A 7,530-nucleotide genomic window follows, 5' to 3' on the forward strand; every position below is an offset into this window, starting at 1 on the left:
GCGTGTGCCAGAGAGCCAAGCTTTTCCCAAAGTTCTAGGAAGTGGTTTTGGAAAGATATTTTTGATTTGTTGAAACCTATCAGAGATTAATTCCCAGGGCACGCAGGAAGGGCTGGCCCAAGAGTTCAGGAAGAAGCCAGGCTTCCTCAGGGCAACATCTGTCCCTGGGATCTGGCTGCAGCCCAGCTAGGGACATGTGACCTGGCCAGGCTGTCTCTCCAGCCTAAGGTCAAGGACAAGGAGGCCTTCCTAGCTACCGTGTAGGGTGGCAGTGTTACAGGACAGACTTCGGCCCTGTGCCTGTCCTCCTGTCTGAGCTTTAGCTACCTAACCTGGGTCAGAATAAGTTCTTGTGGATTGTACATCTCCAGACCATTTCAGCAGCCCTTCCCCATCAGCCCAGGAAGGCTGGTAAAGAGCCTGTGTAGAAGTCAGGGGGTTCACTGCAGGGTTCGTTTACACTCACCATGTAGACAGCCAAGTGGAGGTGCTGCGAACTACACTCACAGAGAAGGAATCCAGTCTGAGGTGACCTCACACTCCCAGAGGGACATGGCCAGTAAAATGCTGGGTTGCATTTAAACACCACTCCTCAGACTGTCACCGAGTCACTGTTCTATTGCTGTGAAGGGACTCCCTGACAGAAGCAACTCTTATAAAAGAAAGCATTTAATTGGGGCTGGCTTACAGTTTCAAAGGTTCAGTCCATTATCATCATGGCGGGAGGAAAATGGCAGCACTCCGGCAGACACGGTGTTGGAGAAGTAGCAGAGATTTCTACATTCAGATCCATAGAGCCCACCACTGGCCCTGGCTTTGGCTTTTGATAAACTCAAAGTCCGACCCTGCAGTGTTGTACTTCCTCCAACAAGGCCACACTCCCTAATCCTTTTGAAATAAATGCCTAAGGATTCGAATATAAGAGCCTATGGGTCCCGTTCTTATTCAGGTCCCCACAGTCAGCTGCCGAGTCCCGATTCCCTCTGCTTACAGAGATTCCTCATGAGCACTGCTTTTAAAGGACTTGTTACAATTGGGCTGAGCTGAGAGTTGGAGAGAGGGCCATTTTTCCAGAAGCAGGCTAGCCCGACAGCACCCTCCATGTCTGTCTCGCCGTCACCAGTTCAGACAGTGTGTCTGAGGTGCCAGACAGGCCTACTGTCCTAGAGTGCTGGAGAAACAAACTGAAGGCAGGCTCATGTGACTTGGGGAAGGACACACCACCCAGGTGAAGAAAACAGGGTGAGGAGCAGTGAGAGCTCTCAGGGAAGGGAATGGCACCCAAAGGGGTGAAATTTCAAGAGGCCTGGACTTCACTCTGGGGCCAGGAGTGAAGACAGTGGCTAGTGCCAGCCAGAGGTCATTTGATACTCCACAGAATGGCCAAGAGACTTCAGAAGGGACAGAAACGGATTCAAGGGACCTAACCAAACCACTCTCCTGTACACTGATGCCTCCAGTCAGAGAATATGAGCTGCTGCTGCCTTCACTCCAAATCCTCTGGCGCTCCTACCTGTGCGTAAAATACAAAGTACTTCCATCTGCACAGAGACCAGCATTCCAGTCTTGTATTTCTCCACAGAGAAATCCTGTCTCAAAAAACCATGGCGGTTTTCAAATCATCTCGTGGGCCTCCATAAAGATCTTCAGAAACATACCAAGCCCAGGTCTCTGTACTGTTACTCCCTTAGTTTTTATTTATCTTATTTATGTACACTGAGCCTCACTGTGTAACCCTGCTGGGACTCTCTATGCAGACTAGGTTGGCCTGAAACTCGCAGCATCTGCTTCTGCCTCCCGAGTGCCAGGATTGGAAGTAAAAGTGTATGCACCACACCCCCGCCTCTGCTTTTGTTGTTTTTGTTTGTTTGGTTTTTTTGTTTTTGTTTTTTTGAGACAGGGTTTCTCTGTATAGCCCTGGCTGTCCTGGAACTCACTCTGTAGACCAGGCTGGCCTCGAACTCAGAAATCTGCCTGCCTCTGCCTCCCAAGTGCTGGAATTAAAGGTGTGCGCCACCGCTGCCTGGCCCCAAGACCCCTCTTAATCACAAGCTGTAGGAAGGACCAAGCTGTATTCTCTCCATGTCTGTAGTTCAAGAATTACTCTGGAATTCACTCTGTAGACCAGGCTAGCCTTGAATTTGGAGATCTGCCTGCTTCTGCCTCCTGAGTGCTGGGATTAAAGGCATGTAACACCACCACCTGTCTCTCAAATTTTTTAAATCCCATTTTATTTTGTGTTTTGCAGACTGGTGGACATCAGAAGACATCCACCAGAGTCAGCTCTCTCTTTTCATCATGTGACTCTTGGGGAGCTAATGCTATGGTGGGAGGGGCTTTTACTGACAGACATCTCAGGACCCAGTTTTGCCCTCTTTCAGTTCCCTCCCTTCAGGTTTCCTGACAAGCATTAACCTGTTAGGGAAGCCGCTCCAAGCCTCCATCAGCAGGCTCTCCTGTTTCCCCCTTTCCTGGTCTCTGCTCATGACATATAACCTTGTCTGCCATATCCTTTCAGAGGACACCGTCCCTCCTCCTGCCAGGATTGTGGTCCTATGGCAGCCGGGACTTTGCTGTACCCCCTGTTCTGTAGGGACCGACTCTCGATGGCTGCTGTGGAGAATTACCTAAGCACCGTCCTTTCTGTAGCCACAGACCAGCAGCACTGCTGCCTGCTCCTGGGAAATAAACAGGCTATAGCGTGGGAAATGTCACGTAGCTTACAGTTACCGTGCCGTGCCTAGCTCTTAGTTCTCAGGCCATGGGCTGGGGAGATGGCTCCATAGAATTGAACCTGAGTTCAAATCCTGAAAATTCACATAGAAAGTAGGACGGTTGCTTACAGACAGCAGTGTTTGGGACAGAACCAGGAGGATCACTGGAGCTCAGGTTCAACACGGATCTTCTTAGGGTTTCTATTGTTGCAATAAAGCGCTATGAACAGGTTGAAGAGGCAGCTTGGCAGTTAAGAGCACCGGTAGCTCTTCCAGAGGTCCTGAGTTCAGTTCCAAGCACCCATGGATGGTGGCTCATAACCATCTGTAATGAGATCTGATTCCCTCTTCTAGTGTGCATGAAGACAGAGTACTAATATATAAACTAAATAAATCTTTAAAAATAAACAAACAAAAAGCAAAAAAACAAATGAACAAACAAACAAAAAAACCACCATGAACAAAAGAAATGTGGAGGGGAGAGGTTTTATTTTAGCTTTGGAGTCCATATCCAGGGAAGTCAGGGCAGTGACCTGAAAGCGGGGAACGGATGCAGAAGTCATGGAGGGGTGATGTTTACTCCATTTCTCTTCAAGGCTTGCTCACCCTGCTTTGTTATACACCCCTGGGTCCACTGGGGTGGTGCCTTCCTCGTAAATCACTAGTCAATAAAATGTACCTCAGACGTGCCCATTGGGGGAAGCTGGTGGGAGTATTTTCTCAAGTGGTGTGCTCTTTTCCCAGGTGACTCGAGTGTGTGATAAGCTGACATTGAAAACTAGCCAACAAGATGAGACACCACGTCTCAAGTGACTACGGCGGAGAGAGTTAGAGGACACCCAAAGTCTCACACTACCGTCTTCTTCCCTCCCTCATCTCTACGGGAGCGTGTGCACACCCACACCCACATCCACACAGAGGTAAATAAAAAACACGTCAGGCCTGTCTAACATCTGTGCTCTTCTCTCTTCCCTCAGCCAGCCTGGGGGAGTATTACAAGCAGGGAACTGGGCTAGGGACCCCATGAGCTTCCGGTGGTGAGGCTGCATGAGCAGTTCCCGCGGCATAAACAGAGGGAGAGTGAGGCTTCAGACGCCCGACTGCTCCCTGATTGTCCCCAGAGCACATCATGTGCCTGGGGCTAGCAGGTTCCAGATCGACAGTTTAATGAGGAAATGTGTTTCCGGCAGGGAGGGCTGCTGCTTTTCCCCCATTACCTTATCTAGTGCTCCCAAGGACAGCAAGAGGAAGGATGTTATTATCCCTACACCAACATGAAGAGATGGCAGCCTGGAGACGGTGAGGAAACTGTCCCAGACCCACGGCACTTAACTCAGAGATCAGGCATGGATCCAAGCACTGCTGCTAAAGGGAGAGTAACAGGTCTGATGGGAACCGACCAGTTGACAGCCCTGAGAGGGGCAGCACACAGGCTGAGTTCTGAAGGGTAATGACAGGAAGACAGAGAAGGACAGCATGGGCCTGAGGCTGAGGAGCGCCCTGGCTGCTGTGGACTGACAGTTTATGTTCTCTCAGAATTCATATGTTGAAAGCCTAGCCCCAAAGTAATGGTGTGGAGAGGTGATTAAGTCTTGAGATGCAGGACTCATGGATGGGACTAGTGTCTTTATAAAGAAGACACCATAGCTGGGTATGGTGGCACACACTCATCATGCCAGCACTCAGAAGGCTGAGGCAGGAGGATTGTGAGTTCAAGGCTAGCCTGAAATACATATAATAGAAATAATATATATTTATATTTATATAATATATATTTATATATGTATATTATATATATTAACTCTGTCTCAAAAAGAAAAAGGCCACCAGTGATCTTGCTCCCTCCTTCTCTCTCTCCTCTCTGCCTTTTGGGGACCCAGGAGAATATGGCTATTGTCAACATGTTAGGAAGGGATCCTAAGAGAAACTCAGATCTTCCAGCACCTTGATCTTCTGCTGCTACCCTTTAGAACTGTGAGAAAGAAAGCTATGCTGTTTAAATTGCCAAGTCTACAGTCATTTTTTGTGCTGCAAAGACAGTCTGAGCATCTGGAACCCCAACCCCACTCTCCCAGCAGGTCTCTGCCAGCATGCTCTACCTGGTTGGTAGAATTGAGCACTATACCCTGCGGCCTTTCCAGAGCTGACCCTACCCTCTTTGGGTTTTTTGTTTGTTTGTTTGTGTTTTAAAAACAGCTATTGAACCAGCAATGACAACATTTCCAAGCCTCCAAAGCCTCAGAAAGCCTCCTGGTCTTTGCATTTGGGCCCAGCCCTTCCACGAGAGATAATCTTGGGGATTCGATCCCCGTCTCAGACGCCCCCTCCCCCCAATTCTCTGCTTCTAGCCAAGCCCTCTGGAGATTTTCTTACCTCTCTTGGTGTTTTGAGACAGGGTTGCTTTGTAGCCCTGGCTGTCCTAGAACTATCTCCACAGACCAGGCTGGCCTCGAACTCACAGAGATCCAACTGCCTCTGCCCCCCGGGGTGCTGGGCCTAAGGCCATGCACCACCACAGATTTTTCACTACAGCCTTTCTCACTAGCCATGAGCCTTGCATGGATATACAGCTGCCTCATCTCTCCTGAACACCATCTGCCTTCCCAAGATCACAGCCCAGTATAGGGGGTTCACAGGTATAATCCCCACATTCAGGAGGCAGGAGGATTGCTTTGAGTTTAATGCTATTCTGGACTGCAGAGTGAGTTCCAAGCCAGCCAGGTCTACAGGATGAGACACTGCTGTCAAGAAAATAACTTTTCTTTTAACAAAAAGAGCACCTAGTTAATGCCTTGTCTAGCCTGCCAGTCAACACACAGCCCTCCCTAGCAGCTGCTGCCATTCTGTCACGCCAGACCCACCTCTAGCTTGCCAACCTTCAGCCAAAGAGGGATAAATAAGGACGCATGGCTCATAGAGAGCAGACTGCCCGCACTCTCGCAGACACTGTCCAGATGGTGGTAGTGCAGGCCTTTAATCCCAGCACTTGGGAGACAGAAGCAAGCAGGTCTCTGTGAGTTCGAGTTCAGCCTGGTCTACAGAGCAAGTGCTAGGACAGCCAAAGCTATAGGGAGAAGCCCTGTCTTGAAAACAAAACCAAACCAAACCACCGGTAGGAATGTGCGCTAGAGAGGTGACGAGCTGGCTTCATCAGAGACCTTGTTCTGTGGCGCTCCACGCAGATGCCCTGTCAGAAGTCTACTGAACCTCTGAATTACTAATTCCCCGTCAGTATCTGGTGTAAGGAACTGGTCAGGACTTCAGATTAGATCTGTGCTTCTAGAGCATAATTTTGCAGGAGGCAAATGAGAGCTCTCTGATTGGCCTTTTGGAAGATAGCCAGTCCGCACGTTATCCACAACAAATGTAAAGCAATTATGCCATAAGATCTCCACTCAGGCTGCACGCACACATGTGGAGAATGTGGTATAGCATCCAGTAAGGCAGGGCATGGTGGCACATGCTGGTAATGCCAGAACTTGGGAGGTTGAGGAGGAAGATGAGGACTTAAAAATTGCCCTTGGTTACACAGTAAACTTGAGACTCAAATCCAAAATAAATAGACCATAGGCGTCCATGAGACCCTGTCTCAAACACACACGTTGCACACTCACGCACTGACCAGAAGAAGGCTTTGTCTATTCTGAGACCCACCATCGCCCGGCCCCCTCGCCCCCCCACCCCCCACTACCCCCACCCCCACCCCCGGTGTGAGGGGAGTGGCGTTGACAATTTTCCATGAGTCTGGGGCACGGGCTCTGCTATGAGGGCCTGCCGACGTCAACAATATGTCACTTGAAACTTCATCCATTCCTTGCACATTCACTTATGCCTTTCTTGGCCATCCACATCTAAAGTCAAACTCTTTTCATGTGCACACCACACAGAAACATACATGTACACATGCATGTGCATTAAACACACATGTGCATATATACTCACACCTACATGTATACAAACATGCACACACAATTTTTTATTTGTTTGTTTGTTTGTTTGTTTGTTTTGGAGACATAGTCTAGGTATGTAGCCACGGATAACCTGAAACACCCTATTTAGACTAGGCTAGTTCTGAACTCATAGAGTTCTGCCTGACTTTGTGTTCCAAGTGTTGGGATTAAAGATGTGTTGCAACCATGCCTGTTGGATTTTTCTGTATATTGGCCCTGGCTGGTCTGGAACTCGTGTTGTAGATCAGGCTGGTCTCAAACTCCCAGAGATCTCCCAAGTGCTGGGATTAAAAGGTGCCCCTATGCCCAACTAGCATTTGGGGATTTTTTTTCTTAAAAAGTAAAGCTCTTATTGGCTGGAGACCTTTCAGTTTTATGATAGATAGTGTTCTCTTAGGAAAAAAAGAATAGTGATTTGTTCATACATTTTTGAGCCCCTTCTATGCCCTAGCAGGGCCTTTGCTGGGCTCTGGCACACAGAGCAGGAGATGCTGTGACACTTCTCTTCTGGGCAGAGTTCTGACGCAGGTACCTGTCGGCTGCCGTCAGAGAGGGTGCTGGAAGTGAAGCCCAGAGTCGATGATGCGCTCCCCAAGCGCCGAGCTGCACAGCTGAGAAGACACTGAGCAAACAGAGAGGTGGCTGTACCCCAGCGCTCTCTCACCTGTCCCATGATGCACTCTGCCTATTAACTGCCACCTCTGTGCCTGGCAGACTTGAAGCAGTCAATAACTGTCACTCATGGCCCCTCGGTCCTCTGAAATGTGAGACAGGGGTGGGTAAGAGTCGCCCCTGATGTTATTTGGTAACATAGGGAGGAGAGCAGAGGATGTCGGAGCACTCACTTAATCCCAGCCCCGGGGAGA

Source organism: Apodemus sylvaticus, chromosome 17, assembly GCF_947179515.1.
Source record: "Apodemus sylvaticus chromosome 17, mApoSyl1.1, whole genome shotgun sequence".
Lineage (NCBI taxonomy): Eukaryota > Metazoa > Chordata > Mammalia > Rodentia > Muridae > Apodemus > Apodemus sylvaticus.